Consider the following 23,237-nt stretch of genomic DNA (forward strand, 5'->3'; position numbering starts at 1 on the left):
GATAGAGATGTAAGTATTATATTTGAAGACCCAGAGAAGAGTCATAGGGTTTTAAAGCAAACTGCAAAAATGTGGACGAGTGCCAAATTTCTTTGGCCTGTTAAATATGCTGATAACAAAATCACCATGGATCAAGATGTGATGTTGACCACAATATCTCAAGACGGAAAGAAAATAGAATACTTATTCTCAAATCACTACTGCACAAGGGCTTCAGAAACCACCTTAGAATTCTGTGATAACTTTTAATGCTAATAATACTATTGAAATATTCACTGGGCCTTTTTAGGAGATACTTAAAGTAAGAAAATCATCATGATTCAAAATGAGTCTTACTAAAGTTGACAGGCTTCCATGATTATGTACAGTAAAAATTATAAAATTATTTTTTAAAGTGATTTTAGTCTGATTTCTCTCCCTAAAAACACACATATCATAAGACCACCAGCCAATCATAGTCACTACAGTGTATTGGCTACAACCATTATTGTAATCGAATTGTGTGTCTATCAATAATATGTCCTCCAATATTACCTAAATTGAAAAGTCTATGTTTTTATTAAAATAATGCAGCCTCAAACATACACTCATTTTCCCTTTCGTTAGAATTTACTTTTTAATAATGGTAATGTAAAATTTGAACTTATTTGTGTGTATAATACACATGCAGACACATACACACACAAAGTGTTAGATACAATATTTTAAACATTGCATTCATTATTAAAGATAGCACCCAAAGGTTGTAGGAAAGGCATATAAATTTTAGTATTAATGCATCAGCCAAAATCTGAGGGAAGAATCCCTCTAAGTATTATCCAAAAATAAACTTTTCAAAGTGGCGAGAATAAAATTTTGATCACGGATTTCAAAGTTTTTTTTTTTTTTTCTTTTTTTAAAGTAATGCAGTGGCTGCACAGCTGTTATATCAAAATGCTGATAGTGCCAAATGGCCCAAAACAGTAACTTCAAATGCTGACCAGTTGGGCAAAATCCACAGAGTAATAAATGCTGTTCATTTCTGTGCTTTCCCATGCAGAGTATAACTTTCAAAATGTTATACAATGTTTCTTTTGAAAAATGACCCTAAAACACAAAGGATAAACATTGCTGATGACATAGTTAAGAAGAAGTAAAGAATTCTGAAATAATAAGGATGCTTAGTAAGAAAAGTCATGTTTACATATAAAGTGGAATGTCAAATTTAAGGAAGATTCAAATAACATTTCTAATTTAAACATGGTACATCACTCTTTTTTATAGAAAATCATGACATCATGACAATATTCTTTATGGCAATTTATCAGGAAAATTTTAGGGTATGAAGTTATTTACAAATTTAGGATTTTTGAAAAAGTATATTTACTTATGTAATTAGATGTGATAATGATTATAAGATAGATGTCTCTATTTTGCTTTGTTAACCATAGATAATTTTTTCCAGCCTCATTGAGGTATAATTGACAAATAAAATATTATATATTTAAGACTCACAAATTGATGTTTTGATATATGTATACATTGTGAAATGATCACCACAATCAAGCTAATTAACATTCTCATTACCTCATATAAATATTTTTGTGTGTGTGATAAGAACTTTTAAGATCTATCCTTTTAACAAATTTAAAGTATAAAACACAGTATTGTTAACTATAGTCACATTGCTGCATATTAGCTCTCCAGAATTAATTCACCTAGCATAACTGAAACTCTGTCCCTCTTGACCAACCCCTGGCAATCACACTGTCTACGTCTATGAGTTTATTTTAGATTCCAAATGTGAGATCATGTAGTATTTGTCTTTCTCTGGTTGGCCTATTTCATTTGGCATAACATTTTCTAGGTTCATCCATGTTGTTGCAAGTGGCAAGATTTCCATCATTTTAAAGTTTGAATATATTCACACACACTATATATGTGTGTGTGTGTGTATAGATACATACATACATATACATATATATATATATATATATATATATATATATATATATATATCACATTTTCTTTATTCATTCATCTGACAATAGATATTTCAGTTGTTTTTACATCTTGGCTACTGTGAATAAAGCTGCAAAGAATAAATAAATATGGGGGTGCAGACATCACTTTGAGACACTTATTTCACATATTTTAGATATATATCCAGGGATTGTTCTATCATATGGTAATTTTATTTTTAACTTTTTGAGGAACTTCCATATTTTTTTCATAATGACTATTACAGTTTACATTCTCACTAACAGTGTACAAGAGTTCCAATACCTTCTAATCCTTGCGAAACTTGTTATCTTTTGTCTTTTTGATAAATGCCATTCTAATATTTGTGAGGTGATTTCTCACTGTGGTTTTGACTTCCTGCATTGTGAACAGGAAATCAAGATTAAATTGCACATATCACAAAAGTATAAGTAGTTTTGGAGGAAAATTATATTTTTAAGTTGTTTTAGTAATGCCACTAGCATCTCTTAACCATGCATGTTAAAAATATACTGCTGAAGAAGACAAAATATCATGGAGGAAAGGCCTACTAACACAACTGAATACCACAGTCAAAAAACAAAGTAAAATCAATCCACATTTATATATATTTTTTTTATTTTACCAACAAGAAGCACTAAAAGTTTATAATTTTTGAGTATCAACTTGGACAACCAAATTGGAGTGCTTTAAAGCCAGCATTGTTTCAAACGTTTATTAAGTGTTTCTTTGGGACGAGAGGCATTTCTGGGGGTAGTAATTTTACCTTCTTTTAAGACTATATACGGTGATATCTGGAGAATTAAAAATTGGAATTAAACAATTATACTGATCCATTTCTTTCATAAACATATAAAACCTTACTTTCTGACCATCTGGGCAGGCAGAGAGAGAAAAAAAAAAACAACAAAAAACAACATGAATCCCCATGAAAGTACTGAAGTATAAATTTTATTTTTGTCTTTCTTTTCTGAACTAAATTTACACTACTCTAGCATTTTTTAAAATTGTTTTTCTTATAGTGTCAGTGAACATGAAGGTACAGTATGAAGGGCACTAAAAAAATCTATACATACAATGTCAAAGGTTTTAAGTAAGAGTTTCTTTTTTAGGATACACAAAGAGTCTAAATTAAAAGGAGTTAATTCACTATGGTAAACTATAAAAGTTGTGTTATTTTAAAAAGAACAAAGAACATTGTTCTCGGAGTGACGTCATAGGAATGGCAGCAGCGGGGCACATTTTCTGAGTTCTCCTCCGGATCTTATTACAAACGGGACATATAACCCATCAAACAACTCTTTGCTCATCACGCAGAACAGCTAAGAGACTCCTAAGAGACTCGTGGAAGGATTACTTGAAGGTGCGCAAATTGGGTGAGCAGGGGAAGAAAGAAGGGAGCGGAGTGGAAACGCGCGGTCTTGTGGTGGAATCAGGCCGGCAGCGGCTGCGGCAACTGCAGTAAACCACAGCTCTAAAGACACAGGGAGATATAGAACACCGAGGAGTCCTTTGCGCATCACGCAGAACAGCGGGGAGACTCGTGGAGGAATTACCTGAAGGTGCGCGCTGATTGTGAGCAGGGGAGGAGGCAGGACAGCGAAGTGGAAGCTCGCTCCCCCCCCTCGGTGGAGCCGAGGCCGGCCGGTGACCGCCGCCGTGGCGCCCAGGACGGAGCGCAGACTCGTGGGAGGTTTGCTTTGGCGTGCGCTAGTTGGGCAAGCAGGGGAGGAGAGAGAGGCGCAAAGTGGAAACGCTCCCCCCCTCCACGGCGGAGCCCAGGACAGACGGCGACCTCTGCGCGACTCCCAGGACGGAGCGGAGACTCGTGGAAGGTTTGCTTTGGGGTGCGCTAGTTGGGCAAGTGGGGGAGGAGCGAGGAGGGCAAGAGGAAACGAGCCGCGCTCTCCCCACCCCCCACGGTAGAGCCGCGGCCCTGCAGCGTGCCCACAGCAGCAGCGGCAGGCAGCACCCGGGGCTCTAGAGTCCCACGGGAGCCCAGGGTGCAGTGGAGAGCGCAGGGTCCAGGAGGTGGGCTCTTTCCCTGCGTCCCACAGCTGATCGCTCCTGCAGGGGCGGGCAGCTCGTGGGCCTTAGGGCAGACAAAGAACTCAGACGCCACACCTGGGCCCCTTACCCCACTTTTCGAATCCTCCCCCTGCCCTTCCAGAGACTTAAACTGACCCCTGAACTGAGGAGTAGTGTCAGATTACAGAGGGGCGTCTGTGCTCAGGCGCTGGGAAGATTGGCAGCCAGCTCTGACCTTTGGAAGAGGCTGGGAGGAGATTTTCTCTGGACGAGGAGAGAGGAGACTCCCACACCCCCAGCCACCACCTTTTCGGGCCTGCGGGAGGAGTGTGACATGGCTGGACTGGGAGAGAGAAGACCCCTCCATCCCCAGCCCCCACCCTCTCTGGCTGGCCTGGGGTGGGGCACGGGCAACCGCAGAAGCACTCCCTGAGTTCAGCAGTAAGCGGCAGATGCAGCTCCCGGCTTTCAGCAGCTTAGAGATCTCCCGCCCGCCCCCTCCCACACACCCACACTTAGGAAGGAGGGCCCTAAGACTCAGGAGTACTGGGCACAGGACTGGTGGAGCTACTCTCAGAGTGCATTTGTGCAGGAAAGGACAGAAACTGCGCGATCTCTCTGAAAACTGACATCCAGACCCCTCAGCCCCTCGCATTTAAATCTACACTCCCAAATTCACTCTGGGCACCAGGTGACCAGAGCTGAATGCGCAATAGGCAGGGAACTCTGGCACAGCGGAGGACAACCTGGAGATTACTTGGTGGGCTTCAGCAAAGACTGGTGCTGCTTTCTGTTTTACTTTGCTTGGTGTTTTTTTTTTTTCTTCTGCTTGTTGTGATTTGCTTTGTTCTGTCTTTATTCCTTTGATATCTTTGCCTATGTTGAGTGGGGATTGTCGGTTGTATTTTACATGTGAATGTACTTGATTTGTTTTCTTTGTTGTTGTTGTTGTTGTTGTACTTGGTAACTTGATTTGTGCTGAAACTGCCCTAACAGGGCCCAGCTTAAGAGGCACAAGATTCAACATATCCAGAAGCCAACTCTGGACCAAACCAGAGTACTACTGGGTTTGACCTACAAGTCACACACCCAGAGGGAATTCTCTGAAGGCACAAGAGCCCATAGAGGCCAAACCTCATTTAAGTGGCCAACCCTCACCCAGCAGAACACCCTGCGGTGGGCAGAGCCAAGTTTCACAACTAGACAGCCTAGGAGTTAAACCCACTTACTCACGAGCAAAAAGCAATTAAAGTTCTTCTTGAACAGGACGATATACTAAACACACGAACCACCTGTGGAGCACACGCAGAGGAGAAGAACAAAGTAGTCCAAGTCAAATATAAAGGACACATACTACATAAGATAACCCAGCAAGATCTAAGAGCTCTAGGGGATCTTCCTAATACATCAAAGCAAACACAGAGAGTCAGTCAGAATGGGGAGACAAAGAAACATGTCCCAAATAAAAGAACAGAAGAAACCTCCACAACTGGAACCAAATGAAGCAGAGGTAACCAACCTGTTAGAGACAGAGTTCAGAACACTGGTGATAAGAATGTTTAAGGAGCTTAGAGAAGACATAAAGAAGGATATAGAAATCATAAAGAACAACCAGTTAGAACTAAAATAGGATGTAGAAATCTTAACGAACAACCAGCTAGAACTAAAGAACACAATTACCGAAATTAAGAACTCACTTGAAGGAATGACCAGCAGGTTAGATGAAGCAGAGGATCGAATCAGCGATTTAGAAGACAAGTTAGCAGAGATCACTCAAACTGAACAAAAGAAAGAAAAAAGAATAAAAAACAATGAAGATGGGTTAAGACACCTCTGGGATAACATCAAGCGCAACAATATGCACATCATAGGAATACCAGAAGGCGAAGAGAGGAAGCAAGGGATTGAGAACATATTTGAGGTAATAATGTCCGAAAACTTCCCTAACCTGATAAAGGAAACCAACATACAAGCCCAGGAAGTGCAGAGAGTTCCAACCAGGATAAACCCAAACAAGCCCACACCAAGACACATTATAGTTAAAATGGCAAAGCTTAAAGACAAAGAGAGAATCTTAAAAGCAGCAAGAGAAAGGCAGAAGGTTACATACAAGGGAACTCCCATAAGGCTATCAAATGACTTTTCTACAGAAACATTGAAGGCCAGGAGGGAGTGGCAGGAGATACTCAAAGTGATGGAACACAAAGGCCTACAACCTAGATTGCTTTATCCAGCAAGGCTATCATTTAAAGTTGATGGAGAGATAAAGAGTTTCCCAGAAAAGAACAAACTGAAAGAATTTATTACAACCAAGCCAGCATTGCAAGAAATACTAAAAGGACTTCTGTAAATAGAAGAAAGATGAAAACAATTTACTACAAATTTAAAAATGGCAATAACTTTGTACCTATCAATAATGACTTTATATGTAAACGGATTAAATGCTCCAATCAAGAGACATAGGGTGGCTGAGTGGATAAGGAAGCAAGACCCTTGTATATGCTGTATACAAGAGACTCATCTCAGATCAAAAGACACACACAGGCTGAAAGTGAAAGGTTGGAGTAAGATATTTCATGCAAATGGAAGCGAAATAAAAGCTGGAGTTGCAATACTTATATCTGACAAAATAGACTTGAAAATGAAGAAGATATTAAAAGACAAAGATGGGCACTATATAATAATAAAGGGATCAATCCGACAAGAGGACATAACCCTAGTAAACATCTATGCACCTAACATAGGCGCACCTAAATATATAAAACAGGTACTGATGGACATAAAGACAGAGATCAACAGCAACACTATCATAGTAGAGGACTTCAACACACCTCTGACAACAAGGGACAGGTCCTCCAGACAGAAAATCAATATGGAAACAACAGCCTTAAATGATACTTTGGAGCAGTTGGATTTAATTGATATTTTCAGAGCATTTCACCCCAATGCTGCAGACTACACGTTCTTCTCAAGTGCACATGGAACATTTTCCAAGATAGATCATATGTTAGGACACAAAACAAGCCTTGATAAATTTAAGAAAATTGAAATCATACCAATTGAATTTTCTGACGACAGTGCTATGAAATTAGAAATGAACTACAGGGGAAAAAAAACAGGAAGACACACCAATTCATGGAAGCTGAATAACATGTTACTAAATAATGAATGGGTCAAGTAGCAGATCAAAGAAGAAAACAAAAGATATCTCGAGACAAATGAGAATGAGAACACGACGACCCAAAATCTATGGGATGCTGCGAAAGCAGTTCTAAGAGGGAAGTTCATAGCACTGCAGGCCTACCTAAAGAAACAAGAAACATCACTAACTGACAGTTTATCTTCACACTTAAGGGATCTGGAAAAAGAACAGCAAAATAAGCCCAAAGGGAGCACAAGGAAGGAGATAATAAGGATCAGAGCAGAAATAAATGAAATAGAAACCAGAAAAACAATACAAAAGATCAATGAATCCAAGAGCTGGTTCTTAGAGAAAATAAACAAAATTGACAAACCTTTAGCCAGACTCATTAAAAAAAGGAGAGAGAGGACCCAAATTAATAAAATTAGAAATGAAAGAGGAGAAGTGACAACAGACACCACAGAAATACAAAAAATTTTAAGAAATTACTATGAGCAACTATATGCCAACAAATTTGACAACCTTGAAGAAATGGACAATTTTCTAGAGGCGCACAACCTTACAAGGCTAACTCAAGAAGAAACAGAAAGCCTGAGCAGTCTGATTACCACCAGGGAAATTGAATCAGTAATCAATAATCTCCCAACAAACAAAAGCCCTGGACCAGATGGCTTTACAGGTGAATTTTTCAAAACGTTCAAAAAAGAATTATCATCTATTCTCCTCAAGCTCTTCCAAAAAATCCAGAAGGAAGGAAGACTCCCAAACACTTTTTACGAAGCCACTATCACCCTGATCCCAAAAGCAGACAAAGACACCACAAAAAAAGAAAACTACAGGCCGATATCTCTAATGAACATAGATGCAAAAATTCTCAACAAAATATTAGCGAACAGAATTCAGCAAAACATTAAAAAGATCATACACCATGATCAAGTGGGATTCATCCCTGGTATGCAGGGGTGGTTCAACATCCGTAAATCAATTAATGTGATACACCACATTAACAAAATGAAAAATAAAAATCACATGATCATATCAATAGATGCAGAAAAAGCATTTGATAAAATACAGCAACCTTTTATGATAAAAACCCTTAAGAAAGTGGGAATAGAGGGATCATATCTTAACATAATAAAGGCCATATATGACAAACCCACAGCTAACATCATACTCAATGGGGAAAAGCTAAAACCATTCCGCCTAAGATCAGGAACAAGACAAGGTTGCCCACTTTCTCCACTTCTATTCAACATAGTGCTGGAAGTTCTAGCCACAGCAATCAGACAAGAGAAAGAAAAAAGGCATCCTAATCGGATTAAGAAGAAGTAAAATTATCACTATATGCAGATGATATTATACTATAGAGAGAGAACCCTAAAGACTCCACCAAGAAACTATTAGAACTGATAGATGAATTTAGTAAAGTAGCAGGATACAAAATTAATATTCAGAAATCAGTTGCATCTGTATATACCAACGATAAAATATCAGAAGGAGAAATTAAAAAAAAAAAAACAATTCCATTTACAATTGCTCCAAAGACTATAAAATATCGAGGAATAAATCTAACCAAATATGTAAAAGATCTGTACTCAGAAAATTATACGACACTGAAGAAAGAAATGAAAGAAGACATAAATAGATGGAAACACATTCCATGTTCATGGATAGGAAGAATTAATATAGTTAAAATGTCCATACTGCCTAAGGCAATATACATATTCAACGCAATTCCTATCAAACTACCAAGGACGTTTTTCACAGAAATAGAACATATAATCCTAAAATTTATATGGGACCATAAAAGACCCCGGATAGCCTCAGCAATCTTGAGAAATAAGAACAAAGTGGGAGGTATAACGATACCTGACTTCAAACTATACTACAAGGCTACAGTAATCAAAACAGCATGGTACTGGCATAAAAATAGACACAGAGATCAATGGAAAAGAATAGAGAGTCCAGAAGTAAATTCATGCCTATATGCCCATCTAATCTATGACAATGGAAGCAAGAATGTATGATGGGGTAAAGACAGTCTGTTCAATAAGTGCTTTTGGGAAACCTGTACAGACACATGCAAGAAAATGAAGCTGGACCACCTCCTTACACCATATACAAAAATAAATTCAAAATAGCTTAAAGACTTAAATGTAAGATCTGAAACCATAAAATATCTAGAAGAAAATATAGGAAGAAACTTCATGGACATTACCCGGAGTAAGATTTTCACTGATATATCCCCTCGCGCGAGGGAAGTAAGAAAAAAAATAAACATGTGGGATTACATCAAGCTAAAAAGGTTTTTCACAGCAAAGGAAACCATCAAAACAAAAAGGGATCCTACTGAATGGGAAAAGATATTTGCCAATGATATATCTGATAAGGGATTAATATCACAAACCTATAAAAAACTTACTCAACTCAACTCCAACAAAACAAACAACCCAATTAAAAAATGGACAGAGGACTTGAGGAGACATTTTTCTGAAAAGGACATACAGAAGGCCAGAAGACATATGAAGAAATGCTCAACCTCACTAACCATCAGAGAAATGCATATAAAAACCACAATGAGATGCCACCTCACTCCAGTCAAAATGGCTATCATCAATAAATCAACAAACAACAAATGCTGGCGCGGATGTGGAGAAAAGGGAATGCTAGTGCACTGTTGGTGGGATTGCAGATTAGTGCAGCCACTATGGAAAACAGTATGGAGGTATCTCAGGAATCTGAAAATGGAACTACCCTATGATCCAGTAATTCCACTTTTAGGCATCTACCCGGAGAAATCCAAAACTCCAATTCAAAAATCAGTATGCACTCCTATGTTTATTGCAGCACTTTACACAATAGGCAAGATATGGAAACAACCGAAATGCCCATCGGTAGACGACTGGATTAAGAAGCTGTGGTACATTTATACAATGGAGTATTACGCAGAAGAAAGAAATCTTATCATTTGCAACAACATGGATGGATCTAGAGAACATTATGTTAAGTGAAATATGTCAGAAAGAGAAAGACAAGTACCATATGATCTCACTTATATGCGAAATCTAAAGAAAAGAATATGTGAATGAACTAATCAGAAACAGTTTTGGGGACACAAAGAAAAAAACCAAGAGTTGTTAGATGGGCGGGGGGGGGGATTGGGGATAAGGAGAAAGGTGAAGGGATTAGGAAGCAGCTGGTAACCACAAGATGGCCTCAGGGTTTTTTGGAAAATTAATTTGGGGAACTTATTCAATAATGTTGTAAAGATTTTGTTGGGTATCCGATGGACATGCGTCCTATTTGGGAGACCACCTCAGAGATACTGTGGATGCCTGATCATGGCATTGTACATCAGAAGCTAAATATTAATGAATGCCAACTATAATTTTATATATATAATGTGATGGCTCAGTGTGAGGTCGGAGGGATAGTGGATCGGGGGCGGGGGGTTCACAGTGTGAGGGATATAAATGATGAACGTCTAAGTATTACCTTGTCTTGTACACTTGAAACTAATAAATTAAAAAACAAAAACAAAAAAACAAACAAACAAAAAAAAGAACATTGTTCTCAAGTCAAAGAATCTTTTTGCATATATTCTTTCTAAATTGCAAGTAACAAATTAAAAATTGCCTGGGCAATCCCCATTTTTAGAAGGTTTGTACATTATTTTTTTCCTCATTCAATACTGCCTAACAAATATCTATAAGTCATACCTGATAACTTGACTAACAATTGTCATCCCAATAAACTTTAATTAAAAAGAAAAAATATATATATATATATACATATATATATATATACACGTATATATATGTATACATATATATGTATACATATATGTGTGTGTGTGTGTGTGTGTGTGTGTGTGTGTGTATATATATATATAGCTTCTCGCCAACTCTAAGTGATACAGGAGAGTTTGCATGTCCCTAGGTAGACAGGGAGGTCCCTGGTGGAATAAACAAAGACAGCCATATCTTAAAACTTCAGGTTTTGAACTGCCTCTGTCGCTCCAGGATATAATGTAACAAGGCCTTGAGATTGATCATAAAATTCATTTTGGCCTGACAAATGGAACAGATCTGATAGATAAAGAGTGGGTTACTTTGCTAATTCCTTTAGGATGGGTAAGCAGAACAAACCTGGTAGATGAATTTCATTAGAAGGCTTCAGTTCCCTTCTTGAAACAAGTTCCCTTCTTCAAACAGCTCCCCTTACCCAAGCAGGCAAGGGAAGGTATAAAAGTAAGAACTTTTGCCTCAGTCATGGGGCATCCACCATTTGGGACCCCATCCCGCTCGGGAGCTGCAACCTCTTCTCCGGCCTCTAATAAACTATCCTCTTTTAAAAACTTTTTGCCTCTCCTGGGTCTGTGTTTCCATCTTTGGCTTCATGAGACAGGATCCCAGCCCACACCCAGAAACTGCCGGCAAATCCAATATCACCTACATCATAAGTGAACTTGCAATAGTTTCCAGTAAAAAAATGAATATAAAAATCATGTTTATTTATATACTTAAAATCTATATTAGCAAAACTATAAACCTTAGAATGAATAAAACTGAAAAGGCAAATTACTATTGATGGTTTTCTTTGGATGGTTGTAATATCGTATGGATTATTTTAATTGTTTTATACTGAACATTTTGCATTCACTCTAAATATATCACTCTTAAATTTTTCAAAGACTGATTTAACATGATGGTTGACAATCTAATTGTAAGGTATATCTACTGTTTTACAAATGAGAAAAAATTTAAATTTTCTGCAATTAGTAAATTACCTTTTTACTTCAAAAAGGTAAAAAGAGATTACAGAATTGTGGAATTTTTTGCATAACTACAATACATTTTCTGATGTCTAAAGGAAAGAAAATAAGTTAAATAATATATTTTGTTCTTTTTTTAATTAAAATGTATTGGGGTGACAACATTTTTTAAAAAAATCAGTGAATAAGAAGTGCTCCATTTTACAAATCAGTGTTTGAAGCTCACTGAAACTTACATTTGGAAACTTGGGGAGAAGTTATTAAAAACAAAGTCTTCAGAAAACCACTCTACTAACATAGTGGTGAAAGAAAGTTTTCTTATTAAATAAGCATTAAACCAGAATGTCATGCACATCAAAGCAGTTCGCTAAAGAGATTGCAAAGAAAGAACGGAATGTTACTCTTTTATAAAACAAAGCAGATGTAACCTGTTACATACATGTTCTCATGAAAAACAATAAGCAGGCATCAAGTAAGAGGACTTGACAGCACTATTTGTCACACATAGTTCATCCTAAATTTACTTGGCAATTGAGATGCACCTCTGTGTAGCTACTTGGCTTTATCCAAAGGAAAAACAAAACCACTCATGTGTTCCTAACAGGAGGTAATTTTGTAACTGGAGCAAGGCCTGTGGAAGTTAGACTCCTGCTGCTCCACAGTAACTGGGAGACAGAGGTACTATCATCCTTGATGGTTGCATTTCAAATAGATGGTCCCCAGATCCTTGGAAACTTTGTCCCAGGGTCATAAAGTTGATAAGAGGCATGTTTAGTTTTTAAAGAGATTTACACATTGTACATATCAAACAGACAGAGAAAGAACTTAACTTTTCTGAAGCAAGTGTTCCAAGGAAAGGGAATGGGAGGTGTTTCTTCCTGTATTTTTAACAGAAGATTTTTTTTTCTTTTTTGATTTGTATTTACCCTTATAGGACCATCTATATGGACTTATTACAAGTATTAACTAACATAAAGTCTAATGACAACAAATGCTTAATTTTCAACTTCTCATCCCTATTATTTTTATCTATATATTGCTTCTCATGCTACTTATACTTCTTATATTGCTTGCTACTTTAAAAACACACAAAGATGTTAAAATGACTTATAAAAAATAACAAGTATTGAGGATGACGAGGATGTAGAGATATTGGAATCTTTGTACATAGTTGCCAGAAATGTAGCATGGTGAAACTACTATGGAAAACAGTATGGAGATGCCTAAAAAATTAAAAATAGAACTAACATATGATTCAACAACTCCACTTTTAGAATATATCCAAAAGTATTGAAATGAGGACCTCAAAGAGATATTTGCAACTCCATGTTCATTTTAACATTATTCACAGTAGCCAAAATATTGAAACAAATGTCCATCAACAGATGAATGGATAAAGAAGATGTGGTATATACATAAAATTAAATGTTATTAACCTTAAAAAAAGAAGAAAATCTTACCACTCGGAACAACATGAATGAAACTGGAGAACATTATGCTAAGTGAAATAAGCCAGTCTCAGGAAAACAACTGTATGATCTCATTTAATATTGTTGTCTGTGGCATACATTTTTGTTTGTCTTGTTCTTTTGTTTCTTTCAGTTATATATCCCACACATGAGTGAGATTATATGGTGCTTGATGTTTCACTTCTGATTTACTTCACTTACCATGATAATCTGAAGACCCATTCATGTCGTCTCAAATGACAGTATTTTAGCTTTTCTTATGGTCAAGTAATATTCCATTGTGTATATGTCCAGTACCACATCTTTTTAATTGAATCCTCTATCCAAGGACACAGGTTATTTCCAAGTCTTGAGTAATGCTACAATGAACATAAGTATACACATATCTTTATGAATAAATGTTTTCAATTTTTTGGTAGATACCCAGAATAGGGATTGTTAGGTCATATGTCAACTCTATTCTTAAATTTTTGAGGAACCTCTATACTGTTTTCCATAGTGTCTGTAGCAGTTTACATTACCACCAGAAGCATATGAGTGTTCCTTTTCCCCGCAGCCTCTCTAATACATGTTATTACTTGTCTTGCTGATAACAGACTTTCCACGAAGTCTGAGGTAGTATCTCATTGTGGTTCTGATTTGCATTTCCCTAATAGCTAATGAAGTTGAGTATCTTTTCATGTATCTTTTGACCATTTTTATGTCTTGTTGGGTGAAGTGTCTGTCTGTTCAGGTCCTCCAACACATTGTTAAATAGATTGTTTGTTTTTCTGTTGTTGAGTTCTATGAGTTTTTTTTATATATTTTGAATATTAGCTGCTTATTGGAGTTGTTTTTTGCAAATATCTTCTCCCATTAGGTTTGTTGCCTCTGTTTTGTTGATGGTTTATTTTTTTTGTGCAGAAGCTTTTTAGTTTGATATAGCCCCATTCATTTATTTTTGCTTTTATTCCCTTGTCTTTGAGGTGAAATTAATAAAATCCTCCTAAGACCATAAATTTAATATATATACAGATATATGTGTGTGTGTGTGTATTAATTGAAGTTATTGGGATGACAATTGTTAGTAAAGTTGCATAGGTTTCAAGTGTACACAATTTTGTAATACACTATCTATATATCACATTGTGTGATCACCACCCAGAGTCAGTTCTCTCTTCATCAACCTATATTTGATTTGATCCCTTTGACCTTCATCTACCACCCTCCTCCTCCCTTACCCTCTGGTAACCGCTAAATTATTGTCTGTGTCTATGAGTTTTTGTTTCTTCATTTGTTTGTCTTGTTCTTTTGTTGTTTTCAGTTTTATATACCATATATCAGTGAAATCATATGGTTCTCGACTTTTTCTGTCTGATTTATTTGGCTTAGCATAATAATCTCAAGATCCATTCATGTTGTCACAAGTGGCACTGTTTCATCCTTTCTTATGGCAGAATAGTATTCCATTGTGTACATATACCGTGTGTGTGTTTGTTTTTTTTCTTTTCAGTTTTTAGGTTTAGATCTTTGCTCCATTTTGAGTTAATTTTGGAATATGGTGACAGATAATCTAGTTTCATTACTTTGCACGGGGCTTTCCATTTTTCTCAGCACAATTTATTGAAGAGGCTTTCTTTTCTTCATTGTATATTTTTGGGTCTTTTGTGAAAAATTATTTGCCCATATATATGTGAGTTTATTTCTGGGTTCTCAATTGTGTTCCATTGTTTTGTGCACCTTTTTCTGTTCCATTGTTCTGTGCACCTCTTTTTCTGCCAATAACATATCTTTTGATTACTATTGTTTTGCAGTATAATTTGAAGTCAGGCAGTGTGATACCTCTAGCCTTGTTCTTTTTTTCCTCGGGATTGCTTTGGCTATTTGGGGTCTTTTGTGATTCCATACACATCTGGTGTTTTTTTTCGTTGTTGTTCTATTTATTTTCGAAATGCCATTGGGATTTTGATGGAGATTAATTAAATCTACATATTGATTTGGGTAACATGGTCATTTTAACTATGTTGATTCTTCCAATTCATGAATACGGAATATCTTTTCATTTCTTTGTGTCTTCTTCAATTTTTTTTTAAATAATGTCTTGAGTTTTCAGTGTATAGGCACTTCACATCCTTTGTTAAGTTTATTCCTAAGTATGTCATTGTTTTTGTTGCAATTGCAAAAGGAATAGTTTTTGTTTTCTTTATTTTTTTCATTTCTTTTTCTGAAATTTCATTTTTAATATATATGATCTTTGTACATTGATTTTGTATACTGGAACTTTACTGTATTGTTTACTGTTTGTGATAGTTTTTTGGTAGAGTCTTTAAAGTTTTCTGCATAAATAATCATGCTATCTGCAAAGAGTGATAATTCGATTTCTTCATTCCCAATTTGGATACATTTTACAAACAATCCCTGTGCTCCTGGAATGAACCCCACTTGATCACAATGTATAATATTTTTAATGTATCGTTGTGTTCGATTTACACGTATTTTGTTTAATATTTTACATCTGTATTCATGAGAGATATTGTTTGTAGTTTCTTTTTTGTGTGTTATCCTTGTGAGGTTTTCATATTAGGGTAATGTTGGCCTCATACGAGTTAGGAAGTATTGCCTCTTCTTCAAATTGTTGGAAGAATTTGAGAATGATAGGTCTTTGGGTGTTTGGTAGAATTCACTAGTGAAGCCATCTGGTCCTGAACATTTGCTCTTGGTGAGGTTTTGTATGATTACTTCAATTTCCTTACTGTTGATCTGTCTATTCAAAATTTCCTGTTCTTAGTGATTGAGTCTAAAAAGCTTATATATTTCTAAAAACCTGTACATTTCTTCTAGGTTAATGAATTTAGTAGTTTATAATTTTTCATAGTATTCTTATATGATTGCTTGCTGTGGTATTTGTTGTAACTTCTTTTCTTTCATTTCTGATTTTTTTTTTCTTTTTTTTTAATTTCAGTCTTTTCTTTAGTGAATCTAGCCAGGAGTTTGTCAATTTTATTAATCTTATCAAAGAACCAGCTCTTTGTTGAATTAATTTTTCTATTTTTTTTGCTCTCTATTTTATTTAATTTTGCTCTAATTTTTATTATTTCCTTCCTTCTGCTTACTTGGGTTTCATTTGTTCTTTTTCTAGTTATTAAGATATAATGTTGTTTGTTTATTTGGGATTTTTCTTGTTTCTGTAGATAGGTATGTAATTATATAAACTCACTTCTTATTACTTTTTTTGCTCCATCCCAAAAAGTTTTGATAAGTTGTATTGTCTTTCTTATTTGTTTCTACGTATCTGTTGACCTCTGATTTTATTTCTTCTTGACTCAGTTATTCTTTAGTAGCATGTTGTTTAATCTCCACATGTTGTGGTTTTCCTGCTTTCTTTTTGCAGTTGATCTCCAATTTCAAAGCACTGTGGATGGTAAATATGCTTGGTAAGATTTCCATCTTCTAAATTGTTAAGGCTAGTTTGTTTCACAACATATAGTCTGTATTGAGAATGTTCCATGTGCACTAGAGAAAAATGTATAATCTGGTATTGTGGGATGAAAGATTCTGCAAATGCCTGTTAGGTCCATTTGGACTAATGTGTCATTCAAGGTTGATATTTCCTTATTGATTTTCTGTTTAGATAATTGATCCATATCTGTCAATGGTGTATTTAGTAGTTGTTTGGTATATTTTGGTGCTTACTCATTGGGTGCATACATATTGAGGAGCATAATGTCTTCTTGACATATTGTCCCCTTTACCATTATAAAATGTCCAGCTATGTCTCTTGTTACCTATTTTATATATAAATCTGTTTTGTCAGATATAAGTACAGCTAAACCCACTGTCTTTGGGTGCCATGTGCTTGTAGTATCATTTTCCACCCTTTCACTTTGAGTCTGTATTTGTCCTTAGATCTGAGATCTGTATCTTGAAGGCAGCACATGGTTAGGTACTATTTTTTTTTTTTTAATCCAGTCTTCTGCTCTGTGCCATTTTATTAGTGAGTTCAATCCATTTACATTTAGGGTGAGTATTGATGCATGAGCATTTCCTATAGCCATTTTATCTTTTTTATTTTATTTTATTTTTTTTTCCTGGTAGCTCCATGTCTCCATTGTTTTATTTTATTTTTTTCCTTTTGTGTATCAGTTTGTTATTTTAGTTCTGTGGCATTCTATGATTTTATTCCTGTTTACTCTTTATTTTTTATGTTACATGTCTGAGTTCTGTTTTTTTTGTGGTTACCTTAAGTTTATAGAAAATAAAATTTTATATATACAATAGTCCTTTTTTCCTTTTGAATGCATCTTATCTCCATTCCCCTTTGCAAATTAGACCTTTATCCTGACTCCTTTTATGTTTTTGTTGGCACAAATTATCCCTGTTTATGCTGTGAGTTCATTTCTGAGTTGCAATATCAATTGTTTTCTTCTTCTGTTTTTCTTTTTTTGTTTTTACCTCCTTTAACCTTTACATTATATTTCAGTGTATAGTGCCCTATTCTGAATAAGGATTACAATTTCCTGCTTCTGTCTGTCTGTTAGTAATCTTACTCATAGTTTTATACCCTTTTGTTACAAGTAGCTATTCTGTTTTCTACAGTACAATGTCAAGGTTATTTGCAAATAGCTTCGCAGTGAAAAGTCTTGTCTTAAATTTCCTTGGCACTGACAAAGAAGTGCAGCTAAGGATGAGAAAATTCTCTTCACTTTGTATCTTTCTTCAGAGTCCTAGAAAATGAAGTACTCATACTAGGCAGAAAATTGAGATGAAATGGGGTTGGGGGGATCATCATCATTTGTAATTCTAACTGCTACTTTCTAAAATTGTACTGGAAAACAATCACTGTAGGGATAAGTTCTTCCTTTTCTGTCTTTAATCTTTTTACCCAACATGAGAAGCATGGAGAAAGAGAGAGAGAGAGAGAGAGAGAGAGAGAGAGAGAGAGAGTTTGTTTAAGACAGCCCCTAACATAATTATGCAAATATATTTTGCCCTTGGAAAGAGCAAAGCAGCTATCATAAAACTATGATAGGCTTATATATGCTTTTGATTAGTGTGAATCAGAGATAAGTTATATTGGTGGGACCTTAAAAAATATATTGCTTTGTTTCCCTCCATAAGAAATATAGAACCCTTGGCCCTGAGTCTTCTTTTTATCTAAATAGACAATAAAGGAAATAATGCTGTGAATAATAAGCTTCTGAATCTTATGTAACAGACTTTAGGATGAAAGATTAATTATGAGTAGTCTTCTATCTCTTTAGAAATAGACTTGGATGGATGATAGAGCTCTTATGAGCAGATTAATAATATAGGGGTCACAGGTGTAATGTATTCCTTTTGTTAGATGATTCCATGAGACCCCAATCAACCCTGGTGAATTTTCCTATATAATTATGCTAAATAATTAAATATAGGTGTATAGTTTTGCTAAGATATAATCCAAAATGAATCATTAAATCTGTCACAAGAACTGTTTTGATTTCATTAATTATCATTCTTAACATATTCAATGCATTATATAAACAAAGTGCTGAGTTTATACTTAGTCCTATGGAATAGGACTTATTATTTGAGTTTATCCTTCCTCTTCTCTGAGAATAGTTTTTGGTTGTTGAGTTTCGTTTCTTGTTTGCTTCTGTTTTCTCTTTTATTTATTCCATCATACAAATTGTTTATACCTATCCTAGATGCATCTGTTCTGTGCCATCTGTGTATCTTATTGCCACATAGCCTATGTCTTTCTGTAAATCATTAATATAAATATTGAACAAGCCCATCTCCAGGACATATGGTTAGAGAATTTCATCATAGTAGATATTGAATCCAAACAACTAAACTTTAGTTGAAGAGGCTTAACAACATATGAAACTATGAAGTCATATTATCACATAATGCATAGTTCTTTATCCTTTTCACACGCAACGCAACACACAAGATTTTATAATCAATATCCCATATTTCACCTTTCTGAGTCATTTCAATAGATGAATTAAAAAATTATATCAGTTTTTGTTTCTTTGTCTTGTTCCTTTGTTGTTTTCAGTTTTAGTAACTTTACTAACTATTGTCACTCCAATAAACTTTAATTATATATATATATATATATCATTCTTAGTTACTCTCATTGGGAACCTTGGTCTGCTACAAAATACTGGCCAACGCCACAGGGAATGTTTTGTTTAATTTTAATTTACACCTTCACAGTTCATACCACTTTCAGTCATACCTGATATTCACAGCAGAAACAAGTCAGTCCTATATTAGATTTCTCATCTGTACCTAAAAAGTTTCTTTTGACATTAAAATCCATTCTTATTTATTATATACACCTTAATTTCCATGGCTTGACTATTATTTTTCCTCTAATTAATAGCCAGTGTTTTCATTCTTCTAGTTTCTATTACACTCTAATAAATTGGATATATACCATCAATGATGACTACTAATTAATCAATGTTTCCATTTACATATTTGTTGGATTTTATATGTATCAAAGATAAAGAAAATCTGTGTTGTTTATTTTTACTCACATATCAAACACTTTGTTAGCTTACCCTATTTATTATAGCTCTGATATTTAAAGCAGCAAACTATTTTCAATATTATTTTCCTCTGCACCATTAACTCTTCAGTCCTTCATAGTAACACTTGAAAGCCTATTTTTAGGGCTCCAAATAAGAACACTTAAATTACAAGATGCCAAAATTTACATGAATGTGACAAAGAACTCCACCTGACGTGTGTAAACAGTTAAAGAACCAACAGTTAACTTCATTTTAATACTCTCAGAATAGAGGGAAATCACCAAGATTAACTCAAAAGAAAGGGATAAAATTTGAGAAAGTATCAAGAAGTAGTATTGTTCCAGTGTAACAATAAAATATGGATTTGTTGGTTAATAGTCATGCAAATTAATTTTGTCTTATCAAACTTGCTAACTGATTTAAGTTACCATGCTTCATGCCTAGTTAATTATTCATATTTTAATCTTTTATTATATTCAACATTCAAAACAATCATCAAGACATTGTAAAAATAATCTCTGAAAACAATAAATATTATTGTTTTGTTTCTTTGAATCTTTGAACATTTTTTATTCTCTGTGCATGTAGAGGCAAAGATGTTCTTTAAATCTATAGAGGAAAGTGTAGCAGGGCATTGTGTGTCATTGTAACAAAGAATTGGTGTTGCTGGTTTTGACATATTGACATATCCTTTTCCAAGGCTTTCAAATTTTACCTACACTCCAATTCTCCTGACTCAGGGATTGGTGTCAGTCCTTGATTGTGTTTCCACATTTTTGCAATTCAACAACTGAATTCAATTTTAAGCAGTCAAAACAGACTTTTGTCATTGTACTAGCATCAGATTTCCTATGGCATCCTGCCCACTTAATCATGCAAGTAGGGGAATTACTGGCAACACAAGATGGGCCAAGACAAGCTGCCGTGACCTAGCAAGAATCCTGTCACATGTAATTACCATAATTTATAAGGATCACTCCAGGCTCACTGGAATTTAGCTGCAAACCAATTGGACTGTGCAAGAATGTTTAAGTAAATATTTGGATGCAACCTGAAGCTGTTGAGAATTTCCACTTCAGCTGGAGCCCCTATCTTATGAAACATTCAGTACATGAAATGTCTCCACTGGTGCAGAGTGGAGTGGTGGATTTTCCCTCTGATTTGATTAGCAGTGATTATTCTTTCATGAGCTGTGAATGTCTTTCTAGATTAGTGTCATCCAAGTTCTTTAGTCTTGTCACGAAAGAAGACCGGGAGGACTGTTGCTTATGAAAGTGTTTAAAGCATGTCTTTAACAATCTATGAAATGTTTCAAAGTAAGATTTTAAACGTCATTCAAATAAGTTCAAATACAGTCCATTCTAATTGATAATGTGTTAGTAGAAATCTGAAACCTGATGATATATTAGAAACACATAGAAACTCAAGACAAAAATGATACCAATTATGGCATTGGCATAATTCTGTTTAATGTGTGGATAATGATTAAACATGTTACACAATTATAAAAAAGATACCATTACTTTCATTAAAATTTGTGGTTTGTTCTTAGTAATTTAAGGATTATCTGAAATGATCCTGAAATTAAAAGGAACAAGCCTGTTAATTAAAATCATAAACACTCTAAATAAAATGTCTAGCATCAATGCACAATAACTACACTTTTTATCATCCAAAAGACACCATTAAATCCTATATATGAATGTGTTAGTATGTCTACATAAATATAAGCCATATAAATATGTACATGCATATGTAAATTATATATACATTTCTAAATTATATAAACTTATTTCATTATTGTAGAAAACGCAAGTATATGCAGCATTAATGTGCAAAATAGTTTTATTGTCATATATATTTGTGCTTCTTCATCTCTGGTTCTCTAACTCCCAAATAAAGAACATTTATTTCTTTAGTAAATGGGAGAAGATTCTCACTGAATTTAAGATTTATATTTTTGAGCGTTACATAAAATTTGTATTGTATGCATTTTTACTTATAAAGCAAAAAAATTACCAAAGCTGAGAGTGTTTATGAAATAAAAACATATTAAATGAATTGTATACATGATGCCAAATTATTATTTAGCAAATTTCTCTCAGTTGAACAAATGTTTCCCCTTAACAGAGTAAACAGATGAGTTGCATATGTCATGTATATAAGACAGTATACTGAGGAATTAAATGTACTTAGTTTTTATATTTGAAAATATATAATTATTGCAATTATCTAATTTCAAAAGGTTATAAAAATTGCTTCAATATTTATATACCTTAAAATGTAAACACCACGGTAAGGCTAGTAACCATCTGTCACCACATAAAGTTATTACAATATTATTGACTTATGTTCCTTATACTGTACATTACATCCCCAATTACTTTTTTTATTTTATAATTGGAAGTTTGTACCTTGTATTCCCCATCACTTTTTCACCAATCTCTCCAACCCCTCCTTTTTGGCAACCATCAGTTTATTCTCTGTATCTATGAATCTTTTTCTATATTGGTTTATTTATTAAATAGTTTGCTTGTTTGTTTAGATTCCACATTATACATAAAATCACACAGGATTTGTCTTTCTCTGTCCAGCTTATTTCAGTTAGCATAATGCCCTCTAGGTCCACCCATGTTTTCCCTAATGGCAAGATTTCATTCTTTTTTTTATTGCTGAGTAATATATTCACCCTCCTGTGCATTGAAGCATTATTTACAATAGCCAAGATATGGAAGCAACCTAGGTATCCATTAATAGATGACTGGATAAAGAAGATGTGGTAATATGTACAATGAAACATCACTCAGCAAATTTTCATATTTTTAAAATATTTTAATTTGATTACATCATGAAGTATATATGTAAATTTATTAGTTTTCTATTCCTGCCATAACAGATTATCACAAATAAGATTTTAAAACAAGACAAATCTATTAGCTCATAATATTATAGGTTAGAAGTCCATGGAGACTTAGTTGGTTTCTCTGCACTGGGTCTCACAGAATGAAATCAAGGTAAGAGTTTCTAGGGCTTTTTTCAGTAGCCTCTGCGAATGAATCCACTCCGTCATTTATTCAGGTTGTTGGAAGAATGTAGATGTAAGACTGGGGTCTGCATTCTGGCCAAGGGTCATGGTCAGCTTCTTCAGGCCTTCCATATTACCTGGCGATGGCTCCAATCATCTTCAAGGACAAGGATGGCAAGTCAAGTCCTTCTCACACTCCAAATCTCTCTGACATCTCCCTTTGTCTCATTTCCCATGCCCCCAGCCTGAGAAAGTTCTCTGCTTTTATCGGTTCATGGGATTTTAAGAATTCATTGTGCTTGCCTGGCATAATTCA

This window comes from Rhinolophus hipposideros (assembly GCF_964194185.1).
Source record: "Rhinolophus hipposideros genome assembly, chromosome: 2".
NCBI classification, from domain to species: domain Eukaryota; kingdom Metazoa; phylum Chordata; class Mammalia; order Chiroptera; family Rhinolophidae; genus Rhinolophus; species Rhinolophus hipposideros.